This window comes from Bos indicus, chromosome X (assembly GCF_029378745.1).
Source record: "Bos indicus isolate NIAB-ARS_2022 breed Sahiwal x Tharparkar chromosome X, NIAB-ARS_B.indTharparkar_mat_pri_1.0, whole genome shotgun sequence".
NCBI classification, from domain to species: domain Eukaryota; kingdom Metazoa; phylum Chordata; class Mammalia; order Artiodactyla; family Bovidae; genus Bos; species Bos indicus.
The window spans coordinates 131,032,305-131,056,227 of record NC_091789.1 but is presented as its reverse complement, the minus strand read 5'-3'; the positions used below and the strand labels follow the sequence as shown (position 1 = coordinate 131,056,227).

The 23,923-nt window shown below is 40.0% G+C and overlaps 1 protein-coding gene across 7 annotated transcripts in view; it reads left to right on the top strand.

Annotated features, from left to right (window-relative positions):
* PHEX (phosphate regulating endopeptidase X-linked) overlaps positions 1-20,271 on the top strand; it is a 245,020-nt gene extending 224,749 nt beyond the window's left edge. For 4 of the 7 annotated variants that reach the window (XR_011565207.1, XR_011565206.1, XR_011565205.1 and 1 more), the window contains 2 exons: positions 17,628-17,773; positions 18,108-20,268. The gene's annotated coding sequence lies outside the window, so the exon portion shown is untranslated. Of the gene's footprint in view, positions 1-17,627; positions 17,774-18,107 lie in introns of all 7 variants that reach the window. The other 3 variants (XR_011565209.1, XR_011565208.1, XR_011565204.1) reach the window with 3 other exon arrangements.
* The last annotated feature ends 3,652 nt before the right edge of the window (positions 20,272-23,923 follow it).

Sequence of the window (23,923 nt, the reverse complement as noted above, 5' to 3'; positions counted from 1 at the left end):
TTATTAAACATTTTATTTTCCAGAGTCCCCTAACCTCTTAGATATCATTCAGGACCCTAAAGAGCTTTTGTTTATGTGAAATATCAAGAAGCATAAAATATTATTTCACTTAAAAATAATAATAATAATGAGCTATTACACACTAACATAAATTATACATTTGTATGAAAAATATGTTTTCCAAAAGAAAAAAAGGTAGATGAGTATCATTGTTTTAAATTTTTGCAAATCTCTTTAATATCTAATTTAATAGAAGCAGCTGTATGCTCATACCTTTTTCTGAGTTCAGTCTTTTGTGATGTTTGGTTTTGGTGAAATTGAAGAAGAAAATCTAGGTTCATACAGATGTATTGTTGGAAAAGGGAGGAGTATTAGAATAGCCTTTCAGATAATTGTGAATATTCTTTAAAACAAAACCAAACTCAACAAATAGTAGTTTCTTAAAGGTTAGTTGCAATATGAAATCTGAAACAGCAGTGAAGTTTTCATACTCTGTTATACTCATATCCACTGCTGTTTTGATTTTAAGTGGGTCTTTTAATTATGTATGATTTTATAATATCAACCATTGGTCATTTGGAAAATATTGGTTCACTGAGTTATGCAGAACTTCCAAGTGTTGACACATTTCATTATACAATTTCAAAAATTACATTCATTATTAATTACCACTGATCTCATCAGATAAATCTTTAGTACTGGGAAGCTGCCAGGATCATGGAGGCAGATACAGAATTTTCAAAATTCTAATTTTTATTCAAAAGTTTGAATTTTCTAATTGGCATCAAATACTGTCAGTTGTTTTTCTTGAAGTGACAGGCTAACTTTGTTCATTTTTGAGAAAATGTCTGCCAAGTGCCCAAGTTTGAATAGTCACAGTTTGTCAGTTCTTTCAAGTGAAAATAATGTTTCACAAAAAAAGGCAGATAGTTCACCTTCCAACTCAAATGATGGCATGAATGTTTTTCCTTGAGACAACCACTGTACCTGATATGCCCTCTAAGTACTTTATGTGTACTTACTTTCCATTTTGTCGTACAAAATGTGAAAAAGATGTGGATTCAGGGTTGAGATTTAGTAAAATCAGTATTTTTAGGGCTTCATCAAGTACATTCTTGGGCTTCCCTGGTAGCTCAGCTGGTAAAGAATCCACCTGCAATGCAGGAGACCCTGGTTCTGTTTCTGGGTCGGAAAGTTGCCCTGGAGAAGGGATACGTTACCTACTCCAGTATTCTGGGGCTGCCCTGGTGGCTCAGACAGCAAAGAATCTGCCTGCAATGTGGGAGACCTGGGTTCGATCGCTGGGTTGAAAAGATCCCTCGAAGGAGGGCATGGCAACCCATCCCAGTATTCTTGCCTGGAGAACCCCCGTGGACAGAGGGGCCTGGCAGGCTACAGTCCATGGGGTCACAAAGTGTCGGACACAACGCACAGCAAGTACATTCTTAAATTAGTCTTTTCTTTTTACGTGGCAATAAAAATACAGTGACTACTCGTACAGTTTAATGTCGCTTCCTTGGTTCGTGCTAAGAAGCCAGAAGTTTTATCCCGCATTACTTTTGCACCATCATCACAAATGTCAAATGGTGGAAAAGGCAAATAACATCTTAATATTATTATGGAAATAGTTTTGACCTCCAGTACCCTCAGAAATAGCCTTGGGAATCCCTAGGGGTCTGCGGACTACATTTTGAGAAACACTTCTCTAAACTTTTGCAAATGGCCAGCCCTCCCAGGATGTAAAATATAGCTACTGGCGCACATGGGATGAGAACGAAAGTCTTTTTCACCCGGGCAATTTGGCTTACTTTTTGGAACCTGAGATGGACTTTTTATTTCTTTGTAGAACTGAAGGCATCTGGCTTGGGAACATGATTATTCTCCACTCACCTTTAAATTGCCTCAGCTCTTACTAAGTCTTGGCAGTGATATGTTGATTATGTGAATTTAAGGCCCACAGGAGCCAGAGGAATAACAGATCAGATTCCCTTACATGAGAAATAAAATCCAGGAGCCCGGCAGCGGGACTTAAGGTGCCTGCTCCCGCCGACCTTTGGTGTCATTCTGGTTAGAATGACTGCTTCTGGGCCAGATGGCAGGTGGCCTGAGCTGAGATGTCTCAACCTGTTTCCTAGCATTAATTGTGCCCGTTGATGCTTCTTCATTGTGCAGTCAATAATTCTTCATCATCAACCTCATTTAGATTTTTTTGGAGGCAGCCGAATTATAACAAACCTCCCTGAATCCAAGCGATTTCAAAAGGTCCAATGTCTCTTAAATCTCCAAACTCAACCCTTTATATACCCAATCACTGTTACAGGCAGACAGACACTGAATCTCACTTTTGTCAACTGAATTTAAGTCTAGCAACTTTTAAGAGCAGTGAGATTGAAGGACAGAGTCTCTAATGCCCTGAAGGAGGTGGCTGGATGGAAGCCCATTTAACTTTTTGTTTAAAGGCACTAAGTAAGGATATGTTTGTGAAGGCAGCTTTTCTAGATAGCTTCTTAAATCAGATGTGGATAAATGGATAGTCAGTACCCTTTATCTTATCAACAATTTCACCAAAAAAAAAGGATTTATTAAAGGCTTTCGAGTCAGGCTTCTCCAAGTGCTGAACCAGAGCAGCTCCCGGGTGGGGGTTGTCTGGAAGTTATCACTGCTTGTCTATCGTGAAACATGCTTTCATGACTCAAAGGCTGAACTTAGAATTTATTTCCAAAATAATTTGAAGTTGACCCGATGAGCAACAAAAGCAAATTTAGCCAACTAGGAAAGAGAGCTGGCTTTTTTCACCCAGGGTCACATGTAAAGACAACATTCTGCCATATGAGAAATGTCACAGTTTAGACAGGAAAATACTAGTTCCAGGAAAGAAGAGAAAAAAAGTTATGGACATTTTATTCAACAGACTTTTCCCCCTTTATAGTCATTGTTTGTGAATGATATTGTTGTTTACTTGCTCAGTCATGTCTGGCTCTTTGCAACCCTATGGATTGCAGCACACCTGGCTTCCCTGTCCTTCAGTGTCTCTCAAAGTTTGCCCAAGTTTTGAATTATATGTATATCACTAAAACAGACACACACACCAAATGGAACATTCTTAAAAAGCCTGGAAACAAGTCATTGTAATTGTAAAACAGGAATATTTGCACATGCCTTAATGCTCTAAGTTTTAGGTTTTACTTAGAACTTTGGTGTATTGTTTATAATAGGGGCAGAACATCCATGGCTTAGTAAGTAAGAACCACTTTGATTTATTTAAAGAAATGCTTTTTGTTTAAGCCAACAAAATTTCAAATTGTCTATAATTTAAATCAACATGCGATGGAAGGCTTGGTTTGAGAGGATAAAATGTGTTGTCCTTAGAGTTTAGGCAGGTTAGATGTGTTGGGAGACTCCAGGAGATGAGCCCATAAATTTATTTGCATAAGGAATGAAGTTGCCTCCTGGGAGTGAATGAATCCTAAGAGAAGGCAGCATTGCTGGAATACTGAAAAGTTTTCAGAACTAGGAGAGAATGTCAGAGGCATGTGGCATTGTATATTCAAATTTAAACCAGCCACCATAATGTTGCACTGCCTCAGTCTCTGCCAGGGGAACAATAATTAAGAGCAAGCAAAAAACTAAAGGAGCAATTTCAGAAAAATCTCTTTAACACATTGGCAAGCGTTAATCTGAAGTGCTTTGTAGCCCATGTAATAGAGTGAAAGAAAAGAGGCAAGGAAGTCCATGTTTCTTCTTGGACGTCACAGCGCCTTCAGTAAGTATTGTTTCCTTTGGGCATTAGTGAGCAGTGGTACCTTTGGTGGGTATCTGGGCATTGTTGTGTTTTCACCATTGATGTAACAACACCCTAACAAGCCAGAGAAAAGGAAACCAGCATAATTCCTTGTCACCCTGTGAAACAACAATTGACCTGGGCATAGTTTTCTGTTCTTATGTTAAAAACTTCTGAGAAGACTTCCCTGATAGTCCAATGGCTAAGACTCCACACTTCCACTGCAGGGGGCTGGGTTCAATCCCTGGTCGGGGAAACCAAGATCCTGCATGCTGGGCTGTGGCCAAAAAGAAAAAAAAATCCAAAAAACTTCTGAGAAGAAGCAAACTTAGCTACTTGTTCCAGGAAGCACATTTTCCTGAAAGATACAATTGTGAGTCAAGGAAAAGAATTTACTTAACAAGAATAACATATTGCCCATTAATACTCAGGTCAATATTCTCAGTTCCCTGTGCCTGCCTATCTTTAGCTGTCATGTTATAAAATCTTCCCAATTCTCCTTGCAAGACCTGCCCTAAAATCACCCAGCCCAGCCCTTAATACCCTATCCTGCCATCCCTCTTCTGAGACACTATTTAGACTTTAAGGTAGTGGTCTCCGATGTTGCGGTGAGTCTAAATAACTTTGATTGATCAGTGTTTTTTGGGGAGACTTGACAGCCAAAAGGAGAGACCACCCCCTAAGGTATAGAGGAGCCAAAATTATGGCTGGGGTGAAGCCAAATAAATACAGTTTGTTGCTGTTTTTGTGGTACAGTTTCTACTTGCCAGAAGGTGAGATCTGGGGAAATTTGACTTAAATATCCATAATCATTCTTTAAGCCCGAACAGCAAATGTCTAGCAATGTCAAATTACCATGTTCACTACTTTTTATATGATTCTTCCTTGATAAGGTAAATACAGTACTCCCTACCTCCAAAGGTCATCTTACATTCATTCAGTTCAGTTCAGTTCAGTCGCTCAGTCGTGTCTGACTCTTTGCGACCCCATGAATTGCAGCACGCCAGGCCTCCCTGTCCATCATGATCTCCCAGAGTTCACTGAGACTCACATCCATCGAGTCAGTGATGCCATCCAGCCATCTCATCCTCTGTCGTCCCCTTCTCCTCCTGCCCCCAATCCCTCCCAGCATCAGAGTCTTTTCCAATGAGTCAACTCTTTGCATGAGGTGGCCAAAGTACTGGAGTTTCAGCTTTAGCATCATTCCTTCCAAAGAACATCCAGGGCCCCTCTCCTTTAGAATGTACTGGTTGGATCTCCTTGCAGTCCAGGGGACTCTCAAGAGTCTTCTCCAACACCATATTCATTATATTATTACAAAATCTTAGAGGTGTGTGTATGGCAGAATGCATACACATGTAGAGACAGACACACACCCTGACACATACCATGAGGGATATAAGGCAGTTACAGGAATGCAACGGGACAATAATAAACAAAGCAGCCTCAGAGGCAGTGCTCTAATAAGTGGAGAACTTATTTTTTTGGCGGCTTCTGTACTCCTCTCCCCAATCTCCATCATTCTTTTTCCAGTTAAAGGCTACTTTCCTGGCACATGAAGAGCAGTCTTAGCAAACCCAACAGTGAAGCTCTTTCCCTGCTTGTCCAAACTATTGTCTGACTCCCTCCCAGAGTAGTGAGATGGGGCAGGGAGAGGAAACCCCTTGGAAGGAAGTCAAAGCTACAGAGCCGGGGGCAGGACCTGATCTAATCTGGTCTAACTCCTGCCTCCCGGGCTCCAGGGGAAGCTCTTACTGCCCTTTCAGGGTCTGACTTCCACTCCCAGGTACCTACTTAGCCGAATGCCAAACGTGGATCCCACTGACGCCAACAATGGTCTGCCATGTACTCAGAGTTCTGGATTGTCTGGTGGCCTTGAGGTTCCAAGATGGATTCCTTCAAAGCTCATTTCCAAGCAGGTGAGCAATAGCAATCTGTGTCTCAAACCCCAAGGACTATGAATTGGTCACCTGCTGGTGAGAAAGAATTTGAATGCAATGGCAGAGGGTGGTATGATGGTAAAGGGGATGAACTGTTGGGAAGAAAGAAAACATTTCTTGAATGCGTTCAGGAGGTCATTAGATAAACATGATAGGTGAAAAGGATGATTTACCAGTTCATTTATGTGACAAATGTGATTTGCCTATTAAAATCTTTGTTGTTGTTCAGTCACTCAGTCATCTCAAGTCTTTGCAACCCCATGGATTTCAGCACACCAAGCTTCCCTGTTCATTACCATCTCCCGGAGCTTGTTCAAATTCATGTCCATTGAGTCGGTGATGCCATCCAACCATCTCAGCCTATCGTCCCCTTTTCCTCCTGCCTCCAATCTTTCCTTGCATCAGGGTATTTTCTAAGAAGTCAGCTCTTCATATCAGGTGGCCAAAGTATTGGAACTTCAGCTTCAGCATCAGTCCTTCCAGTGAATATGCAGGGTTGATTTCCTTTAGGATTGACTGGTTTGATCTCCTTGCAGTCCAAGGCACTCTCAAGAGTTTTCTCCAACACCACAATCCAAAAACATCAATTCTTTGACACTCAGCCTTCTTTATAGTCCAACCCTCACATCCATACATGACTATTGGTAAAAACCATAGCTTTGACTAGATAAACCTTTGTTGGCAAAGTGATATCTCTGCTTTTTAATATGCTGTCTAGGTTGGTCATAGCTTTTCTTCCAAAGAGCAAACATCTTTTAATTTCTTGGCTGCAGTCACCATCTGCAGTGATTTTGGAGCCCAAGAAAATAAAGAATGTCACTGTTTCCCCATCTATTTGCCATAAAGTGATAGGACCAGATGCTATGATGTTTTTTGAATGTTGAGTTTTAAGCCAGCTTTTTCACTCTCCTCTTTCACTTTCATCAAAAGGCTCTTTAGTTCTTCTTTGCTTTCTGACATAAGGGTGGTATCATCTGCATATCTGAGGTTATTGATAGTTCTCCCGGCAATCTTGATTCCAGCTTGTGCTTTATCCAGCCCAGCATTTCTTATGATGTACTCTGCATATAAGTTAAATAAGCAGGATGACAATATACAGCCTTGACATACTCCTTTTCCTATTTGGAACCAGTCTGTTGTTCCATGTTGGGTTCTAACTGTTGCTTCTTGACCTGCATACAGATTTCTCAGGAGGCAGGTCGGGTGGTCTGGTATTCCCATCTCTGTAAGAATTTTCCACAGTTTGTTGCGATCCACACAGTCAAAAGCTTTGTTGTGGTCGATGAAGCAGAAGTAGATGTTTTTCTGCAATTCTCTTGCTTTTTCCATGAACCAACAGATGTTGGCAATTTGGTCTCTGGCTCCTCTGCCTTTTCTAAATCTAGCTTGAACATCTGGAAGTTCTTGGTTTACGTACTGTTGAAGCCTAGCTTGGAGAATTTTGAGCATTACTTTGCTGGCATGTGAAATGAGTACAATTGTGCAGTAATTTGAACATTCTTTGGCATTGCCTTTCCTTGGGATTGGAATGAAAACTGACTCTTTCCAGTCCTGTGGCCACTGCTGAGTTTTCCAAATTTGCTGTCATACTGGGTGTAGCACTTTCACACCATCATCGTTTAGGATTTGAAATAGCTCAGCTGGAATTTCATCACCTCCACTAGCTTTGTTCATAGTGATGCTTCTTAAGACCCACTTGACTTTGCATTCCAGGATGTCTGGCTCTAGGTGAGTGATCACACCATCGTGGTTATCTGGGTCATTAAGATCTATATTGTATAGTTCTTCCTTGTATTCTTGCCACTTCTTCTTAATATCTTCTGCTTCTGTTAGGCCCATACCATTTCTGTCCTTTATTGTGCCATCTTTGCATGAAATGTTCCCTTGGTATCTAATTTTCTTGAAGAGATTTCTAGTCTTTCCCATTCTATTATTTTTCTCTATTTCTTTCACTGAGGAAGGCTTTCTTATCTCTCCTTGCTATTTTTGGAACTCTGCATTCAGATGGGTATATCTTCCCTTTTCTCCTTTGCCTTTCACTTCTCTTCTTTTCTCAGCTATTTGTAAGACCTCTTGAGACAACTGTTTTGCCTTTTTACATTTGTGCAAGCATGCTTTTTGCTATTACTGTGCTAATTTATATGAAAAAGACAGAGATATGTCTGGGCTGTAGTAATCCTATGCCGCAAACTGAGGAGCATACACAAGGTTCTATCTTCCTATGTAGCATTTGGCAAGAGTGCAGGAAAACTTATTTTTCTCAAAGAGAGTTAGAAGCTCATATCAAGTACCACAATTAGAGAGCTAAAAAATTTGTTACCTGTGCTCCACTAAAAAAAGTTCACCCTTGTATTGCTTCACCAACAACTGAAATCCCTGAAATGCTGCTAGACAAGGACCCTAGGAGCCATATTCCACCCGAGTTGTGTACCAATACGTCACCGCCTCCTGTGCAATGTGTATCACACAAGCTCAGTAACCAGCCACACGAGGATCTTCATGCTCCTCCCCAGAACTGGTGCCACTCCACCTCCTTTGGTCCATCAGGAAATCGTTAGTATTTCAGCAAGGGAACATAGCAATTTACAAATCGCCCCTATTCAGGGTGACTCAAATTCTGGTGCCGAAGAACTCTCACCTCCTGCCCAGCACCTGCTCACCGGCATCCTGACTGTCAAAGTCAACCAGAGGTATTGCCCCCTTATATGGTGGATCCAGAGCAACATGCACTACCCCCATCTCCTCTACCACTAGTAAGCCATCCAGTGTCACATTTTCACCAGGATTCAGATCCTCCTCAGTCGGTTCATAGTCAAGTGTCACCTCCACCCATGACTTCTGATCCATCTCCAGTAGCTTCTTCCCTTGGATGTATTTCTGCCCTGGTGCCACCTTCTTCATATCCTTCTCCTCCTCCTCCAGGATCTCCTCTATCTTAAAATGGTGGTCCACCTGTAAATGAATCTCCTCCTAACCATCACAGTCTTAACTCTTTACCCCAATTCACTGAAAAGCAAGAAACGCTGAACCTTTCATTTGTACAATAAAATGGAACAAATCCTGGTGTGCCCTCTATCAAAAGGACTTTCACCTCCTCCACCAACACAAGGTCCAGCTTCCCCAGTCCCACTTTCTGGATCACAGCACTCGGATTAGACAACATGTTAGCATTGACCATAGTGTTTTGAACTGAAGAACTGATGAGGAAAAAAAACAAAACCTTAAATCGAATCAACTTTTCAATTAACCTTTGTTTGGGGAAGGAAAAGCACCTCTTACAAAGACAGCAATAAAACACTTAGGATCTTGTCTCTTAAAGTGATCTTAAACCTTGGCTTTAGGATTTATTTCCAGTTTTATACTATAGTGTGGATAAATGGCTCAGTGTAGCATAGCTGTATTTTTACAACTCTTTTCCTTTAGCGTGGTGAATTGACCTGGAGGTGACCTTCTATCATTTGAGGTCCCCAAATAAACTTGCATTGTTCCACTTTCAGAAGTTTTGTGTTTGTTTAGGTTTTCTCTGTGACATATTTTGTTAACCTGTGTAAAAAGGATTAAATTTCAATATGGTTGTAAAAATGCTATTTTTCTGTGAATTTAAGCACAATTACAGTTTTTTTCCTTCTAGTTTTATTGAGATATAATTGATGTACAGCACTGTATACATTTAAGGTGTACAGTATAATGATTTGACATCCTGTTTTTTAAAACTATGTTTTACCTCTAATTTCCCAAAGTGCAATAAAAATCTTGGAAGGAAAAACCTAGAATATAGCGTAAGGCAGACAGGTAAATGGTAGAGAGTGATTTCACATTTTAGGTACTGAAATGTTATGGAATAATAAGTATATAATGAATTTCGCTTGGATGCCTTCTTATTCTTAGGCAGCCCTAGAAGCACCAAATACATCAAAATTCTAGTACTATGATAGATTTCTGTTTGTAATGTTGAAAGGCATTACTGAATCATTTGCAAAGATATGACTGAAGTAATTGATTCTGTAGGCTCCAAGCTGCTGGGGATGCTGTTACTTGTTAATCCTTTTTTTGAGAATGGTTGGAGTCATAATGCTCCACACTGGTTTGTCTTAAGTAATATTATATTATAACACAGTTTAAATGGTGTCATTTAGATGAAGTGTGTGCTACTCTGCTCATTGTCTTAAACTAAATATTTAGGGTTGAACAGACTTTGTTATAATTCCTTGTTTCATGGTAGTTTGCTCCTGTTCTTATGGTCTCTTGTTTATTGGGTTTTAAACTGCATTCTAAGTGCCATGGAGGAATTTGAATGATATATTAATGATAAGCATTCATATACTCACCAACTCTCATTTGCCTGGGTTTTATAATTGTGTAATGTGCTTTTCCTCTAACCTGAAATTAAAAAAAAAAAACAAACTTATTTCTTGTTTATTTCTTTCATTAGTGAAGATTCTAAATTTGGAACATTTTAGCATGAAGTTAACTGAAAACTGCCAGATGAGTTTGTATTAGAGAGGAGAAAGGTAAATTATATGAATGAATGTGACTAAGTTATATGAATTTCATCACTTTATAAAGGTGTCTTTAGAATTAATTTTTGCATTATAGAGACTTGTTATGTTTCTGTTAAGGTGACCACTTACACTTTGTACAGAGTTCATATATATAAATTGATGTTCTTGGGGTATTATTATGTGTCATTTGAATAAACTCTCATGAAGTTTTTCCCCCATTAATGGTGTGTGTGTGTGTTAGTTGCTCAGTCGTGTCTCACTGTTTGTGATCCTGTGGACTGTAGCCTGCCAGGCTCCTCTGTCCATGGGATTTCCCAGGCAAGAATACTGCAGTGGGTAGCCATTTCCTTCTCCAGATTTATCATATAGTTTATATAAATTTGAAACATATTTCTTTTTGGCAAAGGATGAACTTATTGCTAATTTATCATTTTATTCTGTTGGATACAGGCAAAACAAATTCTCATTTTGGCTGATCAGATGCCAACACATCTCTGAGCTTAAAGCTGAAATTAGAAATAATATAAATGGCCATTTTAATCTTGACTAGCCTGAAATAACTAACATTTGCTTTTTAAAGTAAGTGATTTTTCATACCTGGCAATTTGAGAGTCCAGTGTTAATACAATACTTCTAGTGAGAAAACTTTGCTATTAGGAGACTGAGGTAGTGTGAAATAGTGATGGTAAATGCTTCTGTCATAGTCTTGTAGGTACTTGGACTGGTACAAACTTGATTCCCTTTTTTGCCCAAGTTTAGAAAGTGTTAAAATATTTCTCTTAAGATAAAATACCATTCTTTGTTTCCTAATAAGAAAACAGTCAAATTCACTAAAGTCTTCTCAACTATCTATGAGGAGCTCTCCTGCTTTTATTGAAATTCACAATGGTTGAATATGGTATGAAACCACTTAATGTATTGGACAAAAAAAGAAAAAATCAGTTTCATGATAAAATGCCCACATGTTAAAAGATGTAGACTTAAAAATTATTTTTTGTTAGGGTTAGAAGTATATGTTATGCAGCAAAGCAGATCAGGTGAATGTGTTATAGGAGACAAAAATTTCAAATGGCATCAGGTGTGAACTCATCCAGTTGTTTGAAGTGGGTAGAAAGCTAAAATTAATGTGTCTTTCTCTATGGAAAAAAATAATGTGAATCCCACTTTATATCAGAGAAGACTGATATCAGACTTTGAAGCTGGAATAGGCATATGTCTAAATTATATGTATGTACAATGCATTCTATTACTCTGAAGATGCTGAAATGGCAATTTAGTTCTTAAAAACAATAAAATGGATGCATAAATACTAAAAAATTGTATCTATAAAAAAGAAAAATAAATATTAGTAAAAGGGAAAATGAAGGTCGAATAAATAGTAAAATAAAGCCCTAGTTAAAGTTGGACCCCTCCAAAATTGAGCTGGAAAATCCTGAACAATGGTTAATGATGGATGAAACGTGTTTAAAGCAAAGAGACAAGATAAAAACATGGACATTTCAGAGAACCTAAGTTGAATGCTGAGCAAAAATTCTGTGAGTTCTCATAAAATGGCCACCTCCTAATGTAGGGTAGTGATTCCTGATTCTGACAGCTGGAGAGAATCTCCTGGAGGATCAGCTAAAAATAGCGGCCTTTACCTTACTCCCACGGGATTCTGGTTCAGTAGTTCCTGGCATGGATGGGGCTTAGTAATATGTTCTTTCAGTAAGTATCCTAGGTGATTTGGAAGCTGCTGCCTGACAGATGTAGTCACTGGTCACTAGTCTGTTCTCTCGGCAGCCAGGGCAACCATTGGAGGATGAGCTCAGCCCTCAGAGGCCTTTGCACTGCACTCCAGGCCAGTTCCTTTCTCATGACAGCATACGACTGGACTCCTCGTGGATCCCCCAAACTCATGGCCTACCCTTCTTGCTTCATTCCCTCTATTGTAGCCACACAGGCTTTTCGTTGATCCTCAGACCCCCAAGCTGATTCCTGCCTCTGCAGTTTGCACTCACGGTTTTTTTCTGCCAAGACCATCTTCAGATGGCTGACTTTCTCACTCATGTTCCTGCTGAAATTGCTTCATTGCTACTCCATGGAAAACAGCACCCCTCCTCCCCCAGCTGTCTCTCCATACCTCCTCACCCCACTTTGTTTTTCTTCATGGCACTATCACTGAGTATTATCTAATGAACTATTTTCTTATTTTTGTTTCCTCCATGAGAATATCATCTTCCAGAGAGGTGGGTCTTTGTCCTGGTCCATCAGAGAAAGACAAAGAGTGATATATAATTGTAAAACAATTTAATTTTTGTTTCCTGGTTTTTTACATTTTATTTTGTCCCAGGTGAAAATTGGGGCCATCTCATGACTTTTCTCTGTACTCTTAGATGATTGATAGAAAGCCCTATGGCCAATAATTAAAATGTCCAGTCTAATGTGATGATCAGACTTTGGAATTGATTTGAGAGCCAGGCCTTTCCCCACCGTGGCTGGTGGGAAAGTAACGGGGGAGAAAGTTGTGGTCAACTTCTTGCCTTATCCACATCTGCTTTCACTTCTTCTCCCCTATTTCACTAAGTAGAGGTCTTGGTCCTCCCTGGTTGAAGTGCAAAGGGATTGGCAAAGGAGAGGTGAGGGAAGTAGAAAAAACTCTTACTTGATTGGTACTTGATGAACCTGAGTTAGTGCTTTATGGGTGTGACTACAGGTTTTAAGAATTGATTCTTTCTTTCACAGGCACTTTCGTAGTTGATAAGAATGGCTCACGTTGCTCTCGAGCTCTCCCTGTAGTTCCCTTGATGAAGGTGAGTGCATCTCTTTTCCAGTTAATTCTTATTTCTTCAGCCCCTGAGAATTGCTACAGCTTCTCTCCTGTGTTCATCCCTCCAGGTAGTCCCCCAGGACAGGACAGAAGTGCACCTCAGCACTAGCTCCCCCTAGGCAGGGGCAATGTCTGGCCCATGAGAGGTGCTTTCTCTTTCCTAGGAAACGTGGGCAGTGCTGGCTAGTCCCAGTCTTGCCAGCTCCCTCTTCCTCAGCTGTCAGAGAAGTTAATCAGCCTGTCTCCTGAAGCTTAGATTTTCCAGACAACAGTCTAGAGTGTCCTTAATGCTTCAGAGAACACATATGTTGCTATCCCAAGGGTGTCATTAAAGTGTCTCTCTCCTGGGAGGTGATGTAGGAGGCATCTTTCATCCCTCCTTGCAAGCGGAGAGGAGGGGGTGGCACTTACAACGGAGCAAAAGCCTGTGCCAAACTATGTTCTGATTGGTCAGTGCCCGGGCCATTAGTGTTTGTTAAATATTTTATTATTACTCTGGATCCAGATATTCTTGATTTTCAAATGGCTCAGGAACCACAGTTTGGAAAAGGCAGCATGTTGTATTGTGTCTGCAAAACTAAGGAAGGTGAAGAAGTAGGTAATTAATTGGACAATTTAGGAAAAGATGCCTCAGGAATTGGAATTTTCCTGGCATAGTTTTTTTCTGAGTCATTCTGAAAAGTGCCAGGTTTTGGCACATCTCATAATTCCAACAGCATTATGTTGAATAAAATAATACATTTTTTCTTTAAAACATAGTCAATGGATATATTTCATTTCCAAGAGGAAGAACTCAATTATGTTTTAAGCATCTTTCAAGGTCAGACCCAGTAAAAATGTGATATAAATGGACTTCCTATTTGGCTAGGAAAAGTGGAGATAAAGAACCCTTTTTCAAACTCTGGTGAGTGAAACTTATTTTTTTTCCAGCATGTCAGCATGGAAAGAGATGGATTGCTTAATTCATTGACCATCACTTGCTGTGTTTTAACTTTTTTCTCTAATATTCAACTTGGATTTTATGTTTGGTTTATGCATGCCGTAGATTGATTGCAAAACTGGTTTCACTTCTACACTGCTTTCTGTACATACATCCTTTCCATGTTTCCTCACAGTTCATCTCATCAAGAGATTGAGTCAATTTTCTCGTCTCCTTGATTATGGGATGGCCTTGTGTTTACTCTGGCCAGCAGAATATGGTAGAAGTGGCAGTTCTGATCCTAGAGACCTTGTATCCTTCTACTGTCTCTCAGAGCTCTGTCACCATGAGAACAAACTTGGCTTACTGCTGGAAGAGGAGAGAACACGTTAAGGAGAGCTGATTTTTCCCATTCAGAGCCATGGTAGACCATCCTAAAGTCAGCCAGGCTCAAAACATGTGAGTGAGTCACCCAGATTAGCAGAGCTACCAACCTAGCCCACATTTGACTGCAGACCCATTCAGGAGCTCATCTAAGAGCAGAGGAACCACCCAGATTACCTGAAGTTTTGTGGGCAATAATATAAATGGCTATTGTTTCAAGTCTCAGTTTTGGGATGCTTTGTTGCACAGTGATAGCTAACTGGCCATTTTTGCCCTCACTTTCCCACTGTGGTCAGAGAATTACCGTCCAGTTTTACAAGTAAAATTTGCTCTCATGTAAGGTATTTTTGCTTCCCTGGTGTCTCAGTGGTAGAGTCTGCCTGCCAATGCAGGAGACACAGGAGATGTGGGTTTGATCCCTGGGTCAGGAAGATCCCCTGGGGGAGGAAATGGCAACCCACTCCAGTATTCTTGCCTGGGAAATCCCATGGACAGAGGAGCCTGGCGGCTACATTCCATGGGGTCACAAAAGAGTCAGACATGACTTAGGGACTAAACAACAGCAGAGGTATTTTTTAAAACATGAATTACAAATATCTGATGTTAAGACATAGGGAGAGTTCACTTTTGGAAGGGTTTAATATGCTAAATTCTTTCTTCAGGTTTTGTCATCTTCACAATTCATTTCCTAGTTTTCTCATTAATATCCAACTTATAAGGATGATTAACCTTCAATAAGCTGTGTGGTAACATTGAACAAATTGTGGAGGATTTAGCTTAAGCAGACATTACATATACTGCTGGTGTGACTAAGGACTGCATGCCAAGTCTTTTGCTTGTCAGCATGAATCTTGATTCCAGATTTTCTCTCCTGAATTGGTGTCTTGGGATTTTCTGTCGTGGGAACTATGTGTCAACAGCTAAGCCATGGTGGCTGCTCTTACCTTGATGATTTTGCTCTGCTTTATGGCCAACAGCTCTTATTCAGGGAATATAGAGAGTTCTAGTCACCAGGGTCCATATCCTTTATCTTTGCATCTCAGGAGGCCCAAGTTAGCATGGGCTTCCTTGGAGAAAACTCCTCCTTTTAACCCCATCCTTTCATGGTTCTCAACAATCTGAAGTGGTTTTTTATTTATTTCTATAATTTTACTGTTTAAAAAAGTTTTTTGGCTGTTCTGGGTCTTTGTTGGTATGTGAGGGCTTTTCTTTAGTTGCGACAAGCAGGAACTGCTCTCCAGTTGCGGTGCTCAGACTTCTTATTGTGGTAGCTTCTCTTGTTACAGAGTATGGGCTCTAGAGTGTGAGCTTAATATTTGTGGCTCCCAGGGTTAGTTGCTCTGCAGCATGTGGGATCCTCTCGGATCAGGGATCAAACTCGTGTCTCCTGTATTGACAGACGGATTCTTTACCGTAGAGCCACCAGGGAAGCCTGGCTTTTTATTTCTATTTTTAAATTTTACTATATTATGTTTTTAGATTTTTATTTTCACGTGGACCATTTGTTTTTGTAGTCTTTATCGAATTTTATTACAATATTGCTACTGTTTTATGTTTTGGCGTTTTGGCCATGAGGCATGTGGAATCTTAGTTCCCTGATCAGGGATTGAACCCACAACTCCTGCACTGGAAGATGAAGTCTTTACCACTGAACCTCTGGGGAAGTCTCTGAAGTGGCTTTTAAAATTGATGTCCTAAAACGTTCTTTTCTCTGTTCAGTCCAGACTACCCCCCGACCACTGCCGTAAGTTGCAGTCACATGAGAGCAAGCTATTAGCCCTCAGCTCTGCATAAGCCCAGATGTCTGTCACCAAGACTGACATCACTTTGGATACCACTTGGCTGCATTTTAGACAGTGAGAGGCTTTTGAACAAACATCTGTTTTAGGGACAGATGTCTGCATAATCTTGGGTTTTCAGTTTCAAATATACTTAAAAACGTATTTTAAAAATACATTTTTTTTTTTTAATTAGGGAAAAAGAAAGCATTAGTCACTCAGTTGTGTCCACCTCTTTGCAACCCTACGGACTGTAGCCCATCAGGCTCCTCTGTCCATGGGATTCTCCAGGCAAGAGTACTGGAGTGGGTTGCCATTTCCTTCTCCAGGGGATCTTCCCAACCCAGGGATCAAACCCAGTCTCCCACATTGCAGGCAGATTCTTTACCATCTGAGCCATGAGGGAAGGATAGTTTATTAGGGAAACTAGCCTTATTTTTTTAATGTTTTAATTTAAAAAGTGATACATACTCATTATTTAATAGTTATACAACATAGGAAATGATAAATAAAAATAAGAATTATCTGTAGTTCTATAGGTGATTTTTTGTATGTATTCCATATGTATTTATGTGGTATTTTGTTAAAAATGTTTTGTTTCCACATTTTCTCTCTTCTATTAATCATTCACATTAAATTTGTTAGCATCAACTTTGTTTTATCTTTTAAAACCACATGAGTTATTTGCATTTTAACATATCATAATTTGATATGTTTTAGCACTTAATATACATACATTACTTAGGTTCTTAATGTAATATATATCTATGGTTACTTAAAACTGAAAACATTAACTCTCATTTACTCCACACTGCCTATGTTTTATTGACGTCACCAAATCTGGTTCTCTCTTGAGGGTAAAGACAGAATGTATACATCAGTCCATATATATCTATAGAGGGGAAGGAGCAGAGTAGCAGTCTACTCCAGAACAGGTGCTTTGAGAAACAGTACCTACTTCAGACAATATAATCATCCTTCAGTTCAGTTCAGTCACTCAGTCATGTCTGACTCTTTGCGACCCCATGAATTCCAGCATGCCAGGCCTCCCTGTCCATCACCAACTCCTGGAGTTCACTGAGACTCACGTCCATCGAGTCAGTGATGCCATCCAGCCATCTCATCCTCTGGTGTCCCCTTCTCCTGCTGCCCCCAATCCCTCCCAGCATCAGGGTCTTTTCCACTGAGTCAACTCTTCGCATGAGGTGGCCAAAGTACTGGAGTTTCAGCCTCAGCATCATTCCCTCCAAAGAAATCCGAGGGCTGATCTTCAGAATGGACTGGTTGGATCTCCTTGCAGTCCAAGGGACTCTCAAGAGTCTTCTCCAACACCACAGTTCAAAAGCATCAATTCTTCGGCTCTCAGCCTTCTTCACAGTCCAACTCTCACATCCATACATGACCACAGGAAAAACAATAGCCTTGACTAGACGGACCTTTGATTAGGTGTATTTTATCACAAGTAAATGATTTTAACTTGGTGTCCGTTCCTATTCTCTTTTTTTCTTTCCCAGCACTGTTGACTCTGAGATGGGCTGACCATGCACCAGGCCAAGGAGGAGAGACAGGGTGCCACACGCTGTTCTAAGAAAAGTAGCTGAAGAAAATAAATCTACTTTTGCTACTTTTAAAAAGTCTGTGAGTCTATAATTTCATATAAGTAAGCATTTTGATTTACTTTGCCCATTAAGTTTCACTTTGTGCTTTGAAATATTAGCAACTCATAGCTGTTCACAACTGTTATCTGGCTTACTTCCCTTGGGTATAATCCAGGCACCTCAGCCCCCCAGGCATCCATCCCTGCATGGTCACCTCCACCCAGCAGACTCCTTGTGGAGTGTTTCCTCTCTTGGTGAATGGTTCCCTTAGCCAACTCAGCATATAGCCTGGAACGCTAATGATCATCCTCTAGTCCTCCACGGCTCCTCTCTCACTTGCTCATATTCCATTGGTAACCATGGTCTGTAGATGCTACTTTTATGCTTCTCTTGCAGCTATGCCATCACATCCATCGCCTGTACCATAGTGCACACATTCGTCGCTTCTCTGAGGACTGCTGGAAGTTCCTTCTTAACGCTTCCCCTGCTTCTGGTCTCACCATCAGCCTTGCTCATCTAGAACAGCTGCCAAGGAAGCCCTTTTACATGTAAGTCTGTTTATGGACACTAACATACAGCTCTAAAATTTGGGATAAAGTCAAATTCCTTTGTGTAGCACAGAAAGGCCTTTGTATCTGACTTGTCTCCCTTTCTGGCCTCATTTCCCACCACTTATCCATGGTTATCCCTTTCTCCAGTTGTAAAAAAAGAAAAGTTCCCTCCTGCATGTCTTCTCATACACATTTCTCTCTGCCAGATATTTCTTTACTTATTTTCTCCCCATCCACTTTTCCTTGTCATTTCTGTTTTAAATTACATTCTTCAAGCTTCAACAGAAACATCACTTCTTTCTAAAACCTTTCTCCAACCAAGTGCATGATTTTGATGTTTCTACACTGTGATTACTGTACCTTTTGTACGATTACATCATCTTATCACACTGTATTTTGTTTGTTTACATGCTTTTCTAGTCCACTAGACTAGTGGATCTCAAAGTGTGATCCTCTGATCACTATCATCAGCTTTGCTTTGGAGTTTGTTAGAAATGCAAAATTTCAGTCATCACCCCAGATCAGAAACTCCAGGGGTGAGCCCAGCAATCTGTGTTGGGGGCAAATCATTTAATATCTTATGATAGGGGAAGACTGGCTGGCCATGGTAGTATGCTGAGAAACATGGGAATTATTTAGAAGATGCATGACTACTGACAAATACTGTCTTCCATGCCAGCTCTTCTTAAAGTGACTGGCAGCCTCAAGGAAGTCCAGAGTGCCACAAAGCATCTCAACACTTGTTTTAATTTGCAGCTATAACAAACTACCACAAATTTTTTGGCTTTAAACAAAAAAGTCTGAATTCCTGATGGAGGCACCAGGGAAGAATCCATTTCCTCAGTTTTTCTAAATTTCAAAGCTACATGCATTCCTTGGCTTGTAACCTCTTCCTCCGTCTTCAAAGCTAGAAATGGCTGACTGAATCTTCCTGATGATGCCATCTCTCTGCTTCGGATCTTCTGTCTTCCACTTTTGTATTTAAGGACCTGTGTGATTATGTTGGGCTCAGCTGTATAATTCAAGCTGATCTCCTTGTTGTCAGGTCAGCTGATTAACAACCTTAATTCCAACTTGCTATGTAACATAACATATTCAGAGATTCTAGAGGTCAGGAAATGGACATTTTGGGGGTGGAGGCATTATTTTGCCTACTGTGATATTTGTGCTTGATTTTTCGAGATTTAAGTAAAATCAATATTGCCTTCTACCTTAATGTGGGCTCTTTGGAGAAATCTAGGATGTCCTTTTTTCACTGTCATTTCTTGTAAAGAAAGTGGTTTTGAACATTCTGTGATGTTTTAGAACATTTTTTGAAGAGAACCCCCTCCCCACCATGGTTTATAGTTGTAAAATATGAACTTCACTCAAGATTAACTAGAAAAGCATGCCCCAGATGGCAAGTAGAGAGCATGTGATCTATGAATGTCAGTGTATTAATATGTTAAAAAATAAATCAGATTCAAATATTTTAAAAAGAAGAGTAATGGGTTACAAAATAATCCATCTTTGAAAAAGGGGCAGGCAAAGGCTTTTTAACATTTTTCTCAAGAGCCTACTTTTAGGTCAAATTTGCCAAATCTTTTTCTTTTCCCATCTGAAGATAGATAGGTCTACAGAACCCCTGCAGACACATTGTAGGCGGCTCTGTCTTCCAGGGACTTGGCAGAAGGTATTATAGGACTCATTTACACTGCAGAATAGTTATAACCTTCATGTCTTTCACTTGGACAGATCTGTGCACTAGCAAATAGTGATAGAAATGGGGCCCTAGAAATGCATGTGACAGAGGGTGTGAATTTTCAATATTAAACTTTGATAAGTTAACATTTGGAAACTGAGACTACTTTTCAAATATATCACCTCTGACATAAGGGCAGGACCAGTTCGGCATGGGCCAGTTTGGACCAGCATTGGGCAGTACAGAAATATATTTGTGGGCAGTGCTCCAGTAACATGATGAGAGAGGACTGTATCGCAGAAGCAAATGGGAAGGAAGGAAGTAGTGAAGTTGCTCAGTCGTGTCCAACTCTTTGAGACTCTGTGGACTGTAGCCTACCAGGCTCCTCTGTCCATGGGATTCTCCAGGCAAGAATACTGGAATGGGTTGCCATTTCCTTCTCCAGGGGATCTTCCCCACCCAGGGATCAAACTCAGGTCTCCCGCATTGCAGGCAGACGCTTTACCCTCTGAGCCACCAGGAAAGCCCATCCTAGTGAGAAAGGATTGGCAGTTAAACCAGAATCCCTTTGAACCTCTGTGTGACTATTCACATCCAATAGTTATAGTTGCTTACTTATATAATATGATTAACTATTAACCAAGCTAAGTTTATCCTGTACTGTCAATTCAATACTCAATTTTTAACATCTTAGCAAATTCTGAATTGAAACCTCCTCCCCAATACTGTTACAAGAACAATGTGTACTAGGTAGGACCCACCTGATGTTTCTAGTCACCATTCTACATGAAAATGGAAAGGCCTGGGAAATAGCACCATAAGCCATTGAAATCATCCAGAACAAAATTTCCTTCAGTTTAAGTATGGTGGACATACCAAGGGTTGTGGTTCTTTAATCAACAGAAGAGAAGTTGTAAGAAAATTACCTGGGCAATCTAAATATGAAGCCACCATTTTTTTGCTCATATGTCTTTTATTTTAGGACAGAATGTTGTTTTGTTCTGATCTTGGATAACATTTTGGCTTTGCTTTGCATGTATTGTTAGGACCACATGCAATCAGCCAGACCATTAGAATTGCAAACATTTAGGAGCCATAGTTACGGATTGACTCCACAAGTGGAATGCATCTATAGTAACGTACCCAACAACTACCTGACCACCTAAGAGGTGTTGCCTGAGTTATACCCTTGGGGCACCTGATTATTCAGGAATATGGACCAGGGGAGTGGTAGAGGAGGACACTGATACTCCACATTCCTGTTGTCCTTTTATCAAGGGGATTGGTAGGATGTGTTGTCTTTCAACAGACTGGCTTTCATCCCCTTTTTTCATGACTCTGCCTTAGAGAAGTTCACACTTTTAAGAAATGACTTTGTTCCCTCCCAGGCTCCAAATGGAAACTTTTCAAGGCCATATTTGCTATGAGGATATTTATCATGGAAGTTAAGTAACTTACACTTTAATTCAAGTGTCCTCTCGGCATTGAGAATAGGTTATTTTCTCTAGGAGGCCTGGGCAGTTTCCTGTTTTAAAGAAATTGAAAAGAAATATATTGCTTTCAGCAGCCCCAAAATCAATAGAGTTTCAAATATAGATGGGTCCAAGTTTCTTGTGCTTCTTAGGAGGGCTGAAGGATGGTGCTGACCCAAAGCCCTGAGTGATCATAATACTTAGACGGAAGCCACTGTGCTGTGGAGTATGAATGATTGTGGCACATGTCTCGCCATTCCAGACTCAGGTGATCAACCCTCATACACACCACAATAATGATGGCCTCCTATCCAACCATCTTTAGAAACTTTCTTACAAGATACATTTAGGATCAGACCATTTAAACATTAAGACATATTCCTTTTTCTTTACCTTAGGAAAAAAACAAAATAGAGCCTCAGGACATTGTCAATCAGTGCTGTTTTGAATAGAATAACATGTATGATAACTAAATCTAGCCATAAGCTATTAAGTCCTTGATAGCAGGGTACCACGTTTTTTTGTTTGTTTGTTTGTTTGTTTGTTTGTTTTTTAATCTTCCTATCTCCCTCAGCATCTAGTGGTGGCTTATACAGAAAACTAGCTCAATATATGCCTGTTAAATAAGTGAATCAAAAGTTTTATATACCAGTGCTACAAAGAATGTCGACTTGTTTTTGGACTTAACACGTAGATGTTTCATGCTGGGAGAAGGACTTTGGTTCTTTTGTATAGTTTCTTTTTCTCTGCTGCAATTGCTTTTTATGTCGTTGAATTCTCTGAGCATATTTATTTAAAGTGTTTGGGAACTCTAGCATCCTCCCTTGTTATTCTCTTTCTATTTATTTTTTCCTGCTGCTTTTAATTCCTGTTGCCTTGTCTCTGGCCTATCTACTTTTGTTTGCATTTTAGACATTGTATTTGAAAAATTGTTTGTAGAAATAATTTGATGCCCAAGATGATGCTCTTTTCTTCCAGAGAAGATTCCCACTTGTTTCTGCCAGATGCCCAGAGGTACTAGCAGTTTTGATCACCTCTGTCCAATTTCAGGGCTTGAGGGGATTAAAAGATGACCTGCAGTTCCCAACATAGCCCATGTACTTTCAGGTCACACGAATTTTAGGGTGCAGACCTTTGAAGACCCAACCCTAAGTAAGGCCCAATAACTGATTCCCCCCTGCCTGCCCTGACTTTCTTGGTGGCTCCCAGATACCAGTGTCTGTTCCTTTAGTTCCACTAGGTTGACTGAATTCTTACTTAGCTCTCAGCCCCAACTCGTGCCCTCCAGGACCATCAAACAGTCCCAGGAAGAGAGACTCTGCCCACAGGTTTCATTTCTCAGGGTATCCATTCTCCCCTGGATCCTGTCCAGGTAATACTTCTCTACTTTGTTAACATTATGAGGCCTTTGGGCAGATTGAAAAAATCTTTTGTTATATTTTTCTAGTGGTTCTTAGTGGGAGAGTGTATCCAGATTACCTGATCTGTTATTATCAGAAGCAGAAGTCCATCCATCTTATTTTTGCTTATTTTTATATCTTTAAAAAATCCTTTACTTTTTGGTAATTTTATTTTGTTTTATTTTATTTTTTTGTGACTGTTCTGATAATTAGAAATGAAATGTTTATATATTTGTTTCAGTGTCTAGCTTTTTAAAAAAAATATATTTATTTCTTTATTTTTGGCTATGCTGGGTCTTTGTTGCTGTGCACAGGCTTTCTCTAGTTGCAGCAAGCAGGAGCTACTCTCTAGTTATGGTGCTCAGGCTTCTCATTGCAGTGGCTTCTTTTGTTGTGGAGCATGGGCTCTAGAGCGTGTGGACTTCAGTAGTTGTAGGACAAGGGCTCAGTAGTCATGACTCCCAGGCTCTAGAGCACAGGCTCAGTACTTGTGGCATATGGCTTAGTTGCCCTGCAGCAAGTGGGGAAGATGGGGTCTTGCCAGACCAAGGATCCAACCCGTATCTCCTGCATTGGCAAGTGGATTCTGTACCACTGGACAAACAGGGAAGCCCTGGTGGTTAGCTTTATAATGTCATTAATGCTTTTATTCCTCTCTTTTTCTGCAAACTATCTATTAATCTTTTAAACTATCTATTGATAATAGATAATAGTATAGATAATAATCTATTAAACTATCTATTAATCTTTGAGAAATGATACAATTAGTGTACTTCCTTTTCACCTCACTCTATGACTTGATTTGAGTTGATTGTATCATACTTAGTAGTATTTATTGTCATACTGTTAAATGTATTTCTGTTATTTAATTTTTCAGTTTAAAACAGTACCATTTGGTATAAAGCTATTAAAAAGGTCAAAATAGGGAAATCTCTGGTGACCCAGTGGTTAGGGCTCTGTGCCTCCACTGCAGGGATGCAAGTTTGATCCCTGATTGGGAAACTAAGATGTCAAATGCAGCACAGCACAGCCAAAAAAAAAAGGAGATGGCAGAATATAAGTAATATGTACATCAGTTCAGTTCAGTTCAGTTGCTCAGTTGTGTCTG